Source organism: Myotis nattereri (genome assembly GCF_964212035.1).
Source record: "Myotis nattereri genome assembly, chromosome: 5".
Lineage (NCBI taxonomy): Eukaryota > Metazoa > Chordata > Mammalia > Chiroptera > Vespertilionidae > Myotis > Myotis nattereri.
This window is the reverse complement of record NC_138080.1, coordinates 7,419,054-7,437,344: the sequence shown is the minus strand read 5'-3', so window position 1 is coordinate 7,437,344 and position 18,291 is coordinate 7,419,054.

The following is an 18,291-nucleotide window of genomic DNA, read 5'->3' as shown; positions in this document are numbered from 1 at the left end:
TTGTATCTGACAACATAGACTTCAAAATGAAGGCAATCACAAGAGACAATAAAGGTCACTACATAATACTAAAGGGATTGATCCAACAAGAGGATATGACCCTGGTAAACATATATGCACCCAATATAGGAGCACCTAAATATTTTTTAAAAAACTTCTAGAGGACTTTAAGGGAGAGATCGACAGCAATACAGTCAGAGTAGGTGACTTTAACACCCCACTGACTTCACTAGGTTAACAAGGAAACAGTGACTCTAAAGGACACACTGGATCAAATAGATTTAATTGACATTTATAGAACATTTCACCCCAAAGCTGTGGAACGTATATTCTTCTCAAGTGTACATGAATCATTCTCAAAGATAGACCACATGTTAGGACACAAAACAAGTCTTTAAAATTTCAAGAAGATTGAAATCATATCAAGCATCTTCTCAGATCACAATGGAATGAAATTAGAAATCAATTATAATAAAAACATTCAAACACATGGAGGCTAAAAAGCATGTTATTAAACAACAAATGGGTTACCAATGTGATCAAGAAAGAAATAAAAAAAAAAAAACTTCCTGGAAAGAAATGACACACAACAACCCAAGATCTCTGGGACACAGCAAGCGCAGTCCTGACAGGGAAGCTCATAGCACTACAGGCCTATCTCAAAAAACAAAAAAAATTAATAATAAACTATCTAACCTGCTGAAACCGGTTTGGCTCAGTGGATGGAGCATCAGCCTGCGGACTGGAGGGTCCCAGGTTTGATTCCGGTCAAGGGCATGTACCTTGGTTGTGGGCACATCCCCAGTAGGAGATGTGCAGGAGGCAGCTGATCGATGTTTCTCTCTCTCATCGATGTTTCTAGCTCTCTGTCTCTCTCCCTTCCTCTCTGTAAAAAAATCAATAAAATATATTTTAAAAAAACTATCTAAACCTACAACTTAAAGAATTAGAAAGAGAACAACAAGAAAAGCCCAGAGTAAGTATAAGGATGGAATTAATAAAGATTAGAGCAGAAATAAATGACATAGAGACTTAAAAAAAAGAAAAATACAAAAGATCAATGAAACCAAGAGCTGATTCTTTGAAAGGATAAACAAGATTGATGAACCATTAGCCAGACTCATCAAGAAACTGAGTGAGATGATCCAAACAAATAAAATCAAAAAGGAAAGTGGAGAAATGACCACTGACACCACAGAAATACAATATAAGAAAATACTATGAATAACTATATGCCAACAAGCCAGACAATGTGGATGAAATGGACAAATTCTTAGAAAAGTACAATCTCCCAAAACTGAATCAGGAAGAATCAGAAAACCTGATTAGCCAATAACAACTGATGAAATAGAAGCAGTCATCAAAATACTCTCAGCAAACAAAAGCCCGGGTCCGGACTGCTTCACTGGGGAGTTTTACCAAACATACACAGAAGAACTAACACCTATACACATCAAAACATTCCAGTAAATCCAGGAGGAAGGAACACTTCCAAACTCTTTTTATGGATCAGAGGATAATTAGCATTATCCTAATTCCAACACCAGAGAAAGACACTACAAGGAAAGATAATTTCAGGCCAATATCCCTGATGAATATAGATACTAAAATCCTCAACAAAATATTAGCAAATCAGATCCAGCAATATATTGAAAAGATCATACACCATGACCAAGTAGGCTTTATACAAAGGATACAAGGCTGGTACAATATTCACAAATCAATAAACTTGCTACATCACATAAACAAACTGAAAGAGAAAATTCACATGATCATATCAATAGACAGAAAAAAACATTTGACAAAATCCAACACCCATTTTTGATGAAAACTCTCAGCAAAGAGGGAATAGAGGGTCATATCTCAGCAAAATAAAGTGCATATATGACAAATCTACAGCCAACACCATATTCAATGGGCAAAAACTAAAACCATTTCCCCTAAGAACAGAAACAAGACAGGGATGTCTGTTTTCACCACTTTTATTCAATATAGTCCTGGAAGTCCTAGCCATAGAAATCAGACGAGAAGAACAAATAAAAGGCATCCAAATTGGAAAGGAGGGAGTAAAACTCTCATTATTCACAGATGGCATGATATCTACACTAATAAAAGAGAAAAATGGTAATTGGCGTATGGCGATACCCTTTTCATTGGCTAATCAGGGCTATATGCAAATTAACTGCCAACTGAGATGGCAGTTAACTGCCAACAAAGATGGCGGCTAATTTGCATATGTAGGCACAATGCAGGGAGGCGAAAGGGAAAGCAGGAAGAAGCCCCCTGCCACTGACAGTGATCGGAAATCCAGGGGGGAGCTAAGATCTGGGGGGCAGGGCAAAGGCGGCCCTGGGGCCACCTTTGCCCTGCCCCCCAGCCATGATCGGAGAATCAGGCGCCTTTGCCACCCTGGCCAGTGATAGCAGGAAGTAGGGGTGGAGCCAGCGATGGGAGCTGGGCACAGTCGAAGATGGCAGTTCCGGAAGCTAGGGGTTCCTTGCCTGGGCCTAAAGCAGAGCCCATGATCGCGGGGCCGCTGCAGCTGTGGGTCCCCGCTGCCTGAGCCGGACGCCTCAGCCAGAGGTGTCCTGCAGGGGCGGGGGGGAGCCCAGACGATCACGGTGCCCCCCGCTGCCACTGAAGGTCCCTGCTGCCCGGGCCGGACGCCTAGGCCAGAGGCGTTAGGCCTGGGCAGGGGCGGAGCCTACAACCGCGGGGAGCTGGCGGTCCCCTGCCCAGGCCTAATGCTTCAGTCAGAGGTGTTAGGCCTGGGCAGGGGCAGAGCGGGAGATCGCGGGGAGCTGGGAGTCCCCTGCCCAGTCCTAATGCCTTGGCCAGAGGCGTTAGGCCTGGGCAGGGGCAGAGCCTGCAACTGTGGGGAGCTGGGGTTCCCCTGCCCAGGCCTAATGCCTCGGCCAGAGGTGTTAGGCCTGGGCAGGGGCAGAGCGGGAGATTGCGGCGAGCTGGGAGTCCCCTCCCCAGGCCTAATGCCTCGGCCAGAGGCGTTAGGCCTGGGCAGGGGCGGAGCCTGCAACCGCAAGGAGCTGGGGATCCCCTGCCCAGGCCTGACACCTCTGCCGGAGGCCTCAGGCCTGGTCAAGGGGCCAATCCGGTGATTGGTAATCGGAGGGTGATGAGGGTCAACTCCTCTGGCCGAGGCATCAGGCCTGGGCAGGGGGCTGGGGGTCCCCTGCCCAGGCCTGATGCCTAGGCCAGAGGCATCAGGCCTGGGTGGGTGGCAGAGCCGGGGATTGGAGGGATATGATGGTCCCCTTGCCCAGGCCTGAAGCCTGGGTCAGAGGTGTCAGGCTTGGGCAGGGGGTGGAGCAAGCGATCAGAGGGAGATGGGGGTCCCCTGCCCAGGCATGATTCCTGGGCCACAGGCCTCAGGCCTGGGCGGGGGTCAGAGCCAGTGATCGGGGGGAGATGGGGGTCCCCTGTCCAAGCCTGACACCTCTGGCAGAGGCATCAGGCCTGGGCAAGGGGCCGATCAGGCGATCGAAGGGTGATGGGGGTCTACACCTCTGGCCGAGGCATCAGGCCTGGGCAAGGGGCAGAGCCAGCAATCGGAGGGGCCTGGGGGTCCCCTGCCCAGGCCTGACGCCTGGGCCAGAGGCATCAGGCCTGGGCTGGGGGCAGAACCAGTGATGGGGGGAAATGAGGGTCCCCTACCCAAGGGCAAGGGGCCGATCCTGCGATTGGAGGGTGATGGGGGTCAACACCTGAGGGCTCCCAGTATGTGAGAGGGGGCAGGCTGGGCTGAGGGACACTCCCCCCCACACACACACCCAGTGCACGAATTTCGTGCACCGGGCCCCTAGTCTTATCTAATAAAAGAGAAACATGCAAATTGACCATACCTCCACTATGCTCACAAGCCACGCCCATCAGCCAATCAGGAGCGAGTATGCAAATAAACCCAACCAAGATGCTGGCAGCCATGGAGCTGGAACGAACAGGAGGCTTGGGTTGCCCCTGGCGATGGAGGAAGCCAAGCTTCCCACCACCCTGGCCAGACCTGGGCTCCGCTCAAGGCTACAAAGTTTCAATTATAGAAGTAGCAATTATAGAAGATAAATAAATCCCAGATACCTGCTTCCAGCCGCTCTGGCCTCCACTCAAGGAGGGTCTGGGAGCCTGGGTTGCCCGGGGCTGTGGCCAGCCTGCAAACAGCCATCAGTCCCTCACCCAGGCTGACCAAGCACCCCAGTGGGGGCCCCCTCCTGAAGGGAGTGTGGCCAGCCTGAGAAAAGCCCTCAGCCCCTCACCCAGGCTGGCCAGGCACCCCAGTGGGGACCCCCACCCTGAAGGGGGTGTGGCCAGCCTGCAAACAGCCATCAGCCCCTCACCCAGGCTGGTCATGCCCCCCCCAGCGGGGACCCTCACCCCATGGGGGCATAGCTGGCCTGCTAACCACCACAGGCCCCTCGCCCCATGCCCCAAGGGAACCCCCACCCTGATCCGGGACACCCTTCAGGTCAAACCAGCTGGCCCCCACCCATATACCAGGCCTCTATCTATACCAGGGGTGGGCAAACTCTTTGACTCAAGGGCCACAATGGGTTCTTAAACTGGACCAGAGGGCCAGAACAAAAGCATGGGTGGAGTGTTTGTGTGAACTAATATAAATTCAAAGTAAACATCATTACATAAAAGGGTACGGTCTTTTTTTTTTTAGTTTTATTCATTTCAAACGGACCAGATCTGGCCCGCAGGCCATAGTTTGCCCACGGCTGATCTATACTAATAAAAGGGTAATATGCTCATTAGACTGGGAGATCTTCCAGACATTCTTCTGGACAAAGCCATGGTGGTGGAGCCGAGGTAGAGGCAGTTAGAGGCCAAGAGGGGAGGGCAGTTGTGGGTGATCAGGCTGGTGGGGGGCGGGGCCATTGGGGGTAAGCAGACCAGCAGGGGGCCAGTTGGGGGCAAGCAGGCCATCAGTGGGGGTCAGTTGGAGGTGAGCAGGCCAGCGGGGGGGGGCAGTTGGGGGCAAGCAGGCCAGTGGGAAGGGAGGGTGGGGGCGAGCAGGCCAGTGGGGGGGGGGGCAGTTGGGGGTGATCAGGCTGGCAGGGGGGCAGTTGGGGGCAAGGAGGCTGGCAGGCAGAGTGGTTAGGGGCAATCAGGCAGGCAGGTGAGCGGTTAGGAGCCAGCAGTCCTAGATTGCGAGAGGGATGTCCGACTGCCAGTTTAGGCCTGATCCCTGTAAACCGGCAGTAGGACATCCTTTGAGGGGGTCCCAGATTGGAGAGGGTGCAGGCCGGGCTGAGGAACACTCCCTCCCCTTGCATGAATTTCATGCACCAGGCCACTAGTTGCAATAGAAAATCCTAAAGACTCCACCAAAACAATACTAGGTTTAATAAATGAATTTGGCAATGTAGCAGGATACATAATAAACATCCAGATATCAATGGCATTTTTATACTCCAATAATGAATTCTCAGAAAGAGACACTAAGCAAATAATCCCATTTACCATTGCAACAAAAAAATTAAAACACTTAGGAATAGACTTAACCAAAGAGGTAAAACACTTGTACTCAGAAAACTACAGGACATTGAAAAAAGAGATAGAGGAAGATATAAACAAGTGGAAGAATCCTATATAATAAAAGCCTAATATGCAAATTGACCAAGGAACGACTGGTGGAACAATGGGTTGCTATGATGTGCACTAACCACCAGGGGGCAGACACTCAATGCAGGAGCTGCCCTCAGTCTGCAGGCCCCAGGCCACCCAAGGCGGGTGCCAGAGGGGGTCCCCTGATCTCCTTGCCTAAGAAGGAGGCGACCAGCTGCTGCGGCAGGGGCATGGGGCCGGCGAGTGGGCGGGGGCCCCCTGATTGCCCCACTGGTCACCCACAGATCAGCCCTGATCATTGGTGTTATAGTCATCATTATGGTACTTAATGTTAGGACCTTAGAATGTAAGACTTAAAGCATGCAACCCTGTGTGGACTGTTATAGTTAGATATAGGAATACTGTGTGAGACCCAAGAATGCACCCTTGTAACCTCACTAGTACTGGTAAACAACCTATCTGATGGGAACGCCCAAAGCCTGTACACACCCATAGATTAGCAGACCCCGGGTGGATCCACATATGGCAGCCGCTGATAACACACACATCAACAAAGACCACGTCTACAGAGGGGTATAAAATCAGACATTCTGATCAACCCAGCAGCTCATAGCTCTCCTGTCGCCAGACTGTGAGGACCTGTGTGTGTTCACGTCTCAGTTCCCAGCATGAAACTCTGCCCAATTAACTGTCGATCAACGAAGGAGCCAGCACCCAACGGCGCCATCTACCCCTTTGTGTGTGTCAGCGAGCATCGCCAGGTGGATCCTTCCCAGCGTCTGAGACCCATCAGGAACTGGTAAATAAACCCCCTGTGTGCTTGCATCTAACCTGTTTGTCTGTGTGTAATTTCTCCGGCTCAGCTCAAATCTTGGTGCTGTCTCTGTAAAAGTGTCTGACCAGAAGGTATTGGCACAAGCCTCAAGCAGATGGTCCAGACCAACTGTGCATGTCCCACTTAGGAGCAGCACCTATATGGGAATCCCCCGCACCTTGACATAGGTGACGGGCCTTAAATATATAAGAAATAGAAGCTTATTTGGGACAACTGGCCAGGCCTAGGGACCTTACCCATGCACAAATTTCATGCACCAGGCCTCCAGTATACCATGTTCATGGATTAGTAGAATTAACATCATTAAAATGTCCATACTACCCAAAGCAATCTGAAGATTCAATGCAATCTCTATTTAAATCCCAATGGCATATTTCACAGATCTAGAACAAATATTCCAAAAATTTATATGGAACTAAAAACGACCCTGAATAGCCTCAGCAATCTTGAGAAAGAAGAACAAAGTTGGAGGGATCACAATACCAAATATCAAGTTATACTACAAAGCCACTGTAATCAAAACAGCCTGGTACTGGCACAAGAACTGGCATATATAGCAATGAAACAGAACAGAGATTTTAGAAATCAACCCAAGCCATTATGCTCTGTGGAGGGCCCCCTGCCAGGGAAGGCGCCATGGGCTTTCTTTTAAGTTCATGTTGACTGAACCCATGATGTAGGCACAGCCTTATCTTGGGGGCATATCTAACCAAGAGGTGAGAATGCCTCAGTTGGACTTTTCAAAGCCCAGGTTCCGGGAAATGGGTTTTTATTATGCAAATCCAGTCAAGCACCAGGAATGAATTCTATTCTGGCCCACCCGGAGGTGACAGGTGACGAGGTGACAATTTACAAAGAAGCTACACGAATGCACACAATCCCCTTTTATTTACCCTTAGTAAAACTTCCTGATATTTGGCTATAAATAAAAATTGCTGCCCTGGCTCTGAGCTCTGTTCATCTGTCAGAGGGCAGACGCCACACCTAGGCCCAGCTTTCCCTCTATTTCTGCCTCAGTCTCGTTCGTTTTCATTCTTCCTTAACCGTTGTCGCATTCTACTCAAGATTTCTTGAACCATCACGTTATCTCTTTCGACGCTGGCTGCGGGAAGAGAGAACACACCCCCATAATGCTCAATTAATATTTGACAAAGGAGTTAAGAGCATACATGGAGTCAAGACAGTCTCTTCTATAAATGGTGCTGGGATAATTGGACAGATACTTGCAAAGAAGTGAAACCAGACCACCAAATTACACCATACACAAGAATAAGTTAAAAATGGATAAAAGGCCGAAACCGGTTTGGCTCAGTGGCTAGAGCGTCGGCCTGCGGACTCAAAGGTCCCAGGTTCGATTCCGGTCAGGGGCATGTACCTGGGTTGCGGGCACATCCCCAGTGGGAGGTGTGCAGGAGGCAGCTGATCGATGTTTCTCTCTCATCGATGTTTCTAACTCTCTATCTCTCTCCCTTCCTCTCTGTAAAAAATCAATAAAAAAAAAATGGATAAAAGACTTAAATGTAAGTTGTGGAATCATAAAAATCATAGAAGAATCCATAGGCATCAAAAATCTCAGACATCTCTCATAGCAATATATTTATGGATACATCTCCTAGGGCTAAGGAAACTAAGGAGAAAATAAACAAATGGGACTACATCAAAATAAAATGTTTCTGCGCAGCAAAAGAAACCATCAGCAAAATGAAAAGGGAGTCCACTGTATGGGAGAACATATTTGGCAATGATACATCTGATAAAGGTCTTTTGAAATATATTTTTATTTATTTCAGAGCGGAAGGGAGAGGGAGAGAGAGAGAAATATCAATGATGAGAGAGAATCATTGATTAGCTGCCTCCTGCATGCCCCTTTCTGGAATCAAGCCCGAATCCCGTGCATGTGCCCTTGACCAGAATCGAACCCGTGACCCTTCAGTCCACAGGCCGACACTCTATCCACCGAGTCAAACCAGCTAGGGTTGATGAAGCTTTAATACTCAAAATATATAAGGAACTCATACAACTTAACAAAAGGAAGACAAACAATCCAATTAAAAAACGGGCAAAGGACCTAAATAGACACATCTCCAAAGTGGACATACAGATGGCCAAGAGACATATGAAAAAATGCTCAAAGTCACTGATCCTCAGAGAGATGTAAATTAAAACAACAATGAGGTATCACCTCACACCTGTCAGAATGGCTACCATCAACAAATCAACAATGACAAGTGCTGGTCAGGATCTGGAGAAAAGGGAATCCTAGTACACTGCTGGTGGGTATGCTGACTGGTGCAGCCATTATGGAAAACAGTATGGGGTCTCCTCAAAAATTTAATATGAAACTGCCATTTGACTCAGTGATCCCACTTCTAGGAATATATCCTAAGAAATCCGAAACACAAGTCAGAAAGAATGTATGCACCCCTATGTTCCTAGCAGCACAATTTACAATAGCCAAGATCTGGAAACACCCCAAGTGCCCATCAGTAGATGAGTGGATAAAAAAAAAAAAAAAAGTTGTGTAATATTTATACAACGGAATATTTACATTATGCAGCAATAATAAGGAAGGATCTCTTGCCCTTTGAGACCGCATAGAGCAGTGGTTCTCAACCTTGGCTGCACATTAGAATCACCTGGGAATCTTTTTAAGATCCTGATTTCTAGGCCTTATCCTCCAGAAGTTCTGTTTCTTTGTTATGGGGTGGGGCCACAACATTAGTAACAAAGAAACAGAATTTCCGTAGGATGAGGCCCAGACATCAGGATTTTAAAAAGATTCCCAGGTGATTCTAATGTGCAGCCAAGGTTGAGAACCACTGGCATAGAGGGACCTGGAGAGTATCATGCTAAGCAAAATAAGCCAGTCAGAGAAAGATAAGTATCACCTGATCTCACTCATATGTAGAATCTAATGAACAAAATAAACTGATGAACAAAATAGATCTCCAAAGACATAGAAGCATGGAACAGACTGATGAATCGCAGAGGGAATGGGGTAGAGAGGGGGTCAAGAAGAAATTAAACAGAGAATTTATATGCACATATTCCTAATTCATGGACACAGACAATAGTGCAGAGCAGATCTGGGACAGGGATGGGGGTGGGGGAGAGAGGGTCAATGGGGGGAAAAGAGGACACCTGTAATTCTTTCAACAATAAATAAAATTTTTTAAAATAATAATAAAGTACAAGGGGATTTATTATAATATATATGCCAAAATAAATGGGACTACATCAAATTAACAAGTCAACAACTTCTACAAAATGAACAAATTCCTTGAAAGATCTATATATATAAAAGCCTAAGCGACCATTATGACCGAACAACCAGGACAGGTCAACCAGTCGCTATGACATGCGCTGACCACCAGGGGGAAGATGCTCAATGCAGGAGCTGCCCCCTGGTGGTCAGTGCACTCCCACAGCCAATCTCCTGCGGCCCCTCTCCCCGAGGATTGCCCCCCCCCCCCATGGCCCCGACCGCCAGCCAGGCCGAGGGACCCCACCTGTGCACAAATTTGTGCACTGGGCCTCTAGTATAAATATAAAAGCTCACTCAACAAAAAATAAATAAGCAAAATAGCTCTAAATCTATTGAATAAATTGAATATATAGTTATAAAACTTCTTGTAGAAACTTTTCTTCCTAAGAAAACTTTAGGCCCAGAAGGCTACATTGGTGAATTATACCAAACATTCAGGAAATAAATAATAATTCTTTACAAATTCTTCTAAAAAAATTAAAGAGTTGGGAACATCTGAGTAATCCATGAGGCCAGAATTACCCTGATGCCAAAATCAGACAAAAATATTATAAAAAAAGAAAATACCAGACCAATATTCCTGTGAACAAATAGTTTTAACTAAGTTTATCATATCTAATTCAACAATATATAAAGAAGACAGTACATCATAACCAAGAGGGATTTATCCCAGAATGTAAGGTTGGTTTGCTATTTGATCATCAATTAATATAATTCAATATATTAACTGACTAAATAATAAAAACTATAATTGTGTCAATAGATGCAGAAAAATCACTTTACAAATTCTGACAAAAACTCTCATCAAACTAGAAATACAGGGGAATTTCTTCAACCTGAGAGAGGGCATATATGGAGAGCTTACCACTGGTAACATGCTTAAATGGAACACTGCATGCCTGTCCCCCAATAACAAGGACAAAGCAAGGACATCCACTCTTGTCCTGGAGCTTCTAGCCAATGCAATAAAGCAAGAAAAAGAAATGAAAGGTATCCGGAATTGAAAGATACAAAACTGTCACAATTGTATATGTAGTAAATCCTATAGAATCTATAGGGGTGGGGAACTACTGGAACTAACAAATGAGTTTGGGAAGGCTATAAGATCAATATACTAAAATCAATGATATTTTTACATTCTAACAGCAAATGATGGAACTTGAAATTGAAAGAAAATACCATTTGAAATAGCACTTCACGGCTAAGGCGGGTTGTGGGGAGACGCACTGGGAATTCTTACTCGGTCACCCCCTCTGTAGGGGTGCTGGGCTGCCCTGCCCCCCCCCCCCCGGGCTAAGCGCCTCAGGGGGCCGACAGGTTGGCTGCTTGTTGGGGCTGGAAGGCCTGAGCCGCTCGGGCAGCTGAAGGGGCGGCGCGGGTTTGGCTAACGCGGCCCCGCCTCTCTCCGTGGGCCCGTGTCTGGGCTCGCAGGGGACCTGGCAGTTTCCCGGGCGCTAAACTCCTTACGGATTTGTTTCATGCCATGGGGGACCCGGCGGTGGCAGCGGCCTTTGGCTGCAGGTCTTGGAGGCCCGCAGGGCATGGGATGGGTTCGTGCGGTTAGAAACCACGCGTGGTGTGCGTGTTGGCCGTGAAGACTGGCTTCCGCACTGGCGGAACTCGGCCAGAGGGACCGGACGGGGCAGTGCGGCCAGAACGGACGGGGCACGAAAGGCAGAAGACAAGGTGCCAAAGGGAAGGCGTCTCGGAGGAGGTGACACTGCAGCCCCGTGGAAGGGCGCGCCGGCAGAGGGAACGTCATATGCAAAGGCGCGGAGACTCGTTGGAAGACTCGGAGGGAGGCCCGTGTGGCAGCTCAAGGCCGGGGCTGGGAAGGTGCAGTTCAGCGGTGCGGGGGGAGGGGGGGCGGACGTGGAGGGTGAGCCAGATACCGCCTGAGGCCTCCCCGCTCCCCCCAACCACCCTCCCTGCCTGTGGACGGCGTGGGCAGGGAGGCACAGGAAAAGGCAGAAGAAGGGGTGAGGGTGTAGAGGCCCCGACCTGGCCAGCCTACTTGAGAGGGCCAGGCTTTGGGTTTTGTTCCCTTTTGTGCCAACCGCTACCCCCCACTTCCGCCCCCCTCCCCCATCCCCCCTCCTCGGTGTCTGGCAAGAAGTCCTTCCTTGACTTATTAGTGGAAGGAAGGAATGTGCACCCAGCCCCAGACGTTGTCTGCACAGTTAGATGCTGTGAGGAAGAGAAGGGAATAGATCCTAGATGATTTTTTTTGGAGGAAGGAATCCATGTGACTTGGAGACGGATTAGATGTCATCGGGGAGGACTGGCTTGGTGACTTGGGGTGGATGGACGGTGCTGTGGATGCCCTCTGCAAGTCATTGCTCTTTGTTCTACTGGTGTTCCCAGCCAGTGATGGTGACTCCTTTCCCTCCTCCAATAATGTCTTCCACCCAGGAATGTCAAGTGTGCCCCTAACACCCCACCCTGTACTGAGGGTGTCTGAGGAGTCCCGACAAATGAGGCGTGGGAGGAGCAACCTGCCCCCCCCCCAAGTCCACCCCCCCGCCCCAGTCCCCTCCACTAAGGCACCAACAAGTTCCTGGGGCTGGGTTGGCAGGTTGAGTCCCTCTGGGTTGGTGTCTTCCCTTTGGATTTAGATTTGATGGCAAGGATGAGGGGACATTTAGAGCAAGTTAAATTCTCTGCATCACTGTCACCTCTGCCAAGGCCAGGCATGGAAGGGTCAGTGGAACAGAGGGGCAGCCCTGGTCCTGCAGCAGTGCAGAGGCCCAGTGTTCGCATTAGGGCTGGGTGGCCTTGGTGGTCCAGGCCTGGAGGTCTGTGAGGAGGCTGTGGCAGCATGCTGGAGCCCCACACATCCTGGGCCAACCCTCAGTGGGTGCCTGAAGGGCCTTGAACTCCAAGTTTTTGCCCAGGGCAGCAGTGACATCCCGGTTGGGAGGGGGGCAGGCTGATGTCCCTAGCATGAGGAGAGAAGGATGGGGAAATAACCAGCTGGCCTCACAAACCCCCTCTGCTTTTTGAAAATGTCCTAATGTAATATGCTAGTAATTTGACATGCATTTAAATTTTAACACATTTAATCTTTTTTTTTATATTTTGGAACTTTTATTGAATTTATTGGGTGACATTGGTTAATAAAATTACAGGTTTTGGGTGTACAGTTCTATAATCTGTGTATTGCACTGTGTAACACGTTTTATATAAAATGTGATTTATCACATGAAATTAAAAAAAAAAAAGAAAGAAATAGCACTTCACTTCCAGACTAAGAGGAAGAAGCTGGTCTAGGGGCAGATGGAAGATTTAAGAGAGGGATGGTCACTGAGCCTGGAGAGAATGAAAACAAATGCTTTGCTAAACTTTCTGGACCAGCAGGGCTAATGGAATATTCATCCTCTGAGACAGGAGAGATGGAGGCTCCACTGCAGGTTATAATGGGGAAGCTGATGACCTCAATTTCCCTCAATGACATGAGAGAGGAGGGAGTCTACTGGAATTACAGAAGGAAGTGAAAGAAGTTGCTGGAGGGGCACCAGATTGGGCTGTGGAGATGTGGGGAGATGGGGTTGCTGGGTAGGGAAGTCTTGTAAGCAGGTAGAAAAGCATGTCACTGACCAAGGGGTTGATGACCTTATAGGAAACACATCATCAAGTGACATTTGGTGCCAGAGAGCAGCAAAAGAGGAAGCGAGTGGCCAGTGGAGACCTGGACAGCCTTAGGCCTCTGCCCCACCCTGCTTGCATCCTCCCGGGATCAGGCTTCACCTGTCCTGGCTCACAGAGCCCAACATAGAGATGTGGGGAAGTAACACCCCAGCCTGCCACAACCTGTGGAGATGGAGACCAACAGACATATGTGTCTCCCACCATCACTGAGGAAGGCTCCAAAGGTGACACTTTGGGGTGTGGTATACTAAAGGAGAGAGAAGTCAGACCGTTAGCCAGGGTGACAGGGCAGTGAGAAGGATACCACCAGGGAGCCACCTAGACTCTAAGCTAACCCTCTGAACACTGGCCTCATGACTCTCACTCTCAACCCCTCTGGTCCTCAGCACCCATTCATGCCCTGAGGATGGTAACAGTGTGTCTCGAGTGATCTCAGGATCAAGTGAATTACCCAACACGAGTAAAGCAGACCCTCTGAGACTGTGGTCATCCTGTTACCAGGAAGAGAGGCCTCAGGAAGGTCAAGAGCTAAGGAGTGACTGAAACTCCCTCCACCCATAGCAGAGCCCAGGTGGGCACTGCCTATAGATTAGGGACCTCAATGTGGCCCCAGTGTCCTGTCCACTCTGCTGCCTCATTCCACAAGGTAGCAATGTTGACCCAAGAGTGGAACTTCCACAGGTAACCACTCAAACTAATGGCCCCATCTGGCCATCACAGCAAAACAGCACACTAGACAGAAGGCTAACACCTGCATTTTATAGATGAGTAAGGCCACAGAGCCAAGATTGCAAGGCCCCCTGGAAGCTGAGCCTCCAGAAAACTAATCTACAGTCCTAACCACTGTGATGAGAGTCCAGGATTCCAGAACTCCATGATGCTAATTTTTATCCTCAAATTCTGTTTTCTTCTACTGCTAAGAGCTCTGAGAATCATAGATGCAGAGGTCTTATGGCTGCACCTTCTGGAGCAGGGAATGGAAGATCATGCAACAGAAAGCCACTTGAGCTAGGGTTGCACGCTGGGGATGCACACAGGAGTCTTGTTCCGGGGGTGCCATGGATGACAGCCTCCCATGTGACATCCAGAGGCACAGGCTAACATGGAGGGTCTCTGGAGGGTGGGATCCAGAAGCAGAGGTCTCACCCATTAACTCCTCAGTCTCTGCCACTTGCTCAGAGCCTACTTTCTCATACAAGGAGGAGCTGACCTAAGGGTCCAGTCATTGCCACAGGGTCTAGTCAGAGCATCCTATCAAAATCAAAATGGAGCTCCCAGGGGTAGTTAGAAATGGTGACTGCAAGAGGGGCATTTGCTGTGGGATGTCTTGAGACAGGTGGACTAGTTCTCAGGAATGGAAAGGACCTCACTCTCTATCCACCAGGCAGCTCAGAAAGATGAGTGCACATGCCCCCACCACACCCTTATATCCTGACCCTGGCTTTTCATGGCCTCATAAACTTCAAGTCCCACCTCTGTTATTCAGATTGTGGGTAACACCTAATCCACAGAGACAGACCCCATCTTGCCTCACTTCCCTCTGGGGATGTGAAGAACCTCTGCCCACTTGGAAACAGATGCTTCTGGGGTTCCAAGTGAGATCAGGGACCACAGCACTGTGCAGAGCCCAGAACCCAGAGCATGTGTTGTCACTGTCTCAAAGGGCTTGGAGAAGTCCTCTGATCCAACAGCCTGCCTTTATAAGGAAAACCTTCTGGAGAGCAAAAAAAATTGACCAGGGCTAGAAAGGAGAGGCTCTTAAAACACAATATGCCCACAAACTAAGAAAAAAGAATATAGGCCAATGGAAAGATCCAGAAACACGCAACCAGATTAGATGTGCAGCAGGGGTCTCCAAGAAGTGCATCTGAGATCAGGGGAGAGATGGGGAGGCAGAGCAACTGAAATGGACCATGCATCTGGGGGCCACTCCCAGCTACTTGTGTTAGAGACATGGTTTCCAAACTATGTGCCAAGGCACTCTGGGCCATTGCAGCAAATTCCTAGGGCACTGCACACTCACAGGAGACACAGCAATATTGTCATCTGCAGGAAAGGCACCTACTGGCTCTAGGGAGCTGTATTTTAGCTGGGATGGGCCATATTCCTTTGCAAGTTATCACATCTCTGTGAAGCTGGCTTTCTGGCTGATGCTGTGATTAAAAAAACAAAACAAAACAAAACACACAAAAAACGTACTAATGAAAATCCACAAGGAACAGAAAATAAAGTTTTCTTGACGACTGCGTGGGCACAGCTTCCCATTGGTAACTGCAGTTATGTGAGAATAAAATAAAAACAGTATTCTTTTAACTTATGTAATTTTTTTAAAAAAAGAACTACTCATTATTATGGTTTTTGAACCTAATGACTTGCTAAACAAAATTGTCAGGTATGGCCCAGCCAGTGTTGCTCAGTGGTTGTTGACCTACAAACCAGGAGATCACAGATTGATTTCTGGTCAGGGCACATGCCTGGGTTGCGGGCTCAATCCCCAGGGTGGGGTGTACAGGAGGCAGCTGATCAATGATTGTCTCTCATCATTGATGTTTCTATCTCGCTCTCCCTTTCTCTCTCTAAAATCAATAAAAAGATGTATTTTTTAAAAAACTGTCAGGTATATCTTTTGGCCTGGGGCACTCTGAAAAGATGACTGAGCATGGACAGAAAGCCTGAACCCTCTGCTGGGAATGCAAGGACCAAGGACCTCACCCCTGAGGAACAGGTGCCCCAGAGTCAGCCTCTCTCTCTCTCTCTCTCTCTCTCACACACACACACACACACACACACACACACACACACACAGTAGGTGAGGAAAGCTTCCAGAAGGGGCAGGAAGAACACCCCTGCTTCTGATCTGAGACTCCCATCCTGTCTGCACTTGGTCCCTCTGAGTGCATAGCTATGGGCTTCCCACCTCCAGCCCCTGGTGGCCCACATCCCTTCCTGCCTCCCCAACTTCTTTATGGAAAAGAAGGAAGTTAAGGATTAGGCAATTAGAGTCTGAAAGCCTGGCATCCCCCTCCCTAATACAAGAAATACCACTACAAAATTCCACCTGATACCTGCCATGAAGGATTTCAACACCACCACAGATAGGGAGCTCAACACCTCAGATAGCAAACTGCCCTCCCATCTGGCCTGCCCCCACACCAGGTCCTCACCACCCCTGACCCCAGCAGGGACCACCCAGAGGTCCTGGGACCAAACCTTCTTTCCCCTCAGGCATATTCTGGAAAGAAAGCAGCTCCCATGGGCCTCTTCCAGTCTACAGTGGTACAAAAACAGGATCTTTCCTCAGGAGTCATCCACAAAGGGGGGATGTTGTGGGATCAGACCTGTGGCCCTGGATAGGTCAGGGAAACTCCCTCGGGATGACAGCAGAGGGCGCTGCCAGGAAGGACTTCCCCTTCAGCAGCTTAGTTGAAAGGGAAGCTTAGTTGAGAGGGAAGTGGCCAGGGCCAGGCAAGCAGGGGCACAAGCAGACATGTGTGTGTGGGTGGGTAGGTGGGTGAGGGGAGAGGGGGGCCATGTCTCTCTCTTCCAGTCAGGGTACAGAATTTCCAGCTGAAAGTAAGGGAGTGGGAAAGAACCTCACCACCCAACTGTAGTGGAAACTTCCCTTTCCTGCACCTGTGTTCCTCTCCACATCAACCCCAGGATGGCCTCGCCCCATGCTCCTGGGCTTGCAGGAAACAGACTCAAGGGCTTCGACGGCTCCTAGAAAATGGGGTGAAGGAAGAGCTTCCCTGGCTGATGCTCTCTGGAAGGCTTGCTATGATGTGTGCCTTCAGGTAACTCTCCAGAACAGGGAGGCTTCACCTGGGAGTGGCAGCGTTCACCTTTCACTCTCTCTTCCCTCCCCACCACCTAGCACCACAGATGGCAAGGCCCAGGAAAGAGGAGAGCAGCAGGGGGAGCCTAGAGGGCCCAAGCAGGTGAGGGGCAGGATGGAGGACTGAAAAGGCAAGACCTACCTGCTCCATCCCGGTGGGATGGCCACCCCTGTGTATGGATCCACCCCTGTGTCTGGGGGCTCCTCGTCGAAGCTCTAATCCCAGGCAGGCCGAGCACCTGGAGAGGCAGGGGTAGGAGCTTCAGTGTGGCTCCCACACCACTCCCACAGCCCAAGTCCCCAGTAATTTGATAATTGGGCGGAGTTTTCTCTGAGAGAGAATGGAAGTCCGGAGGACAATCTAGCTCCCTCCTGCCCACCCATCTCATTCCAGAATCCCTTCTCCTTCCCTCAGTGGGTGGAGGGCATTTGTTGACTCAGTGGAGGGGTGTAGGGAGGAGCATGAGTAGACAAAACTGGATCCCAAAGCTGGCGAAGGGAAAAGAGCTTTCCTGGAAATACAAAGACTTTGCTCCACATTGGGAAAGGGCTCCTGATGCAAGTCACCAGGTGCCACAGGGCCTGCATCCACAGGCCCCAGGGCTCCCTTTGCAGATGAGCAGGCAGCATGCTGGGGGTGAGACCTGCCTCTGGGTCTCCAGCCAGTACTAAATCTGAAGGGACATCGAGCCACCCCTGAACTGGGGCCTCTCTGTGGGCCCCCTCTATGGGGCCGACACATTCTCCAGACCACACTGTACAGTGTAACACAACTCAGAGGTTGTCTGAGCAGTGGTCATAGGAAACGTGGCATCATGGCAGAGCCCCGGCTTAGGATTTCTAGGCCCAGTTCTACTCCCCCTCCCCCCCCCCGCCCCCCCCCCCCAGGCCCCAAACAATGACACGAATTCCCGCTCTGCTCTCCTCACAGCATAATTGAAACCGACCAGTCTCCCATGGGCGCAAGCATCTCACCTGTTATTATCATGTGCACCAGGGAAAACTGGAGTGAGGGGTGACCTCTTCCCTCTCCTCCCCAAATAATAGCTCCTGTGTCTCCCTGGGCTACGGATGAATATGCAGACAGCCACACAATGGACTGCAAGCCAGAGCTAGAGAGCCACT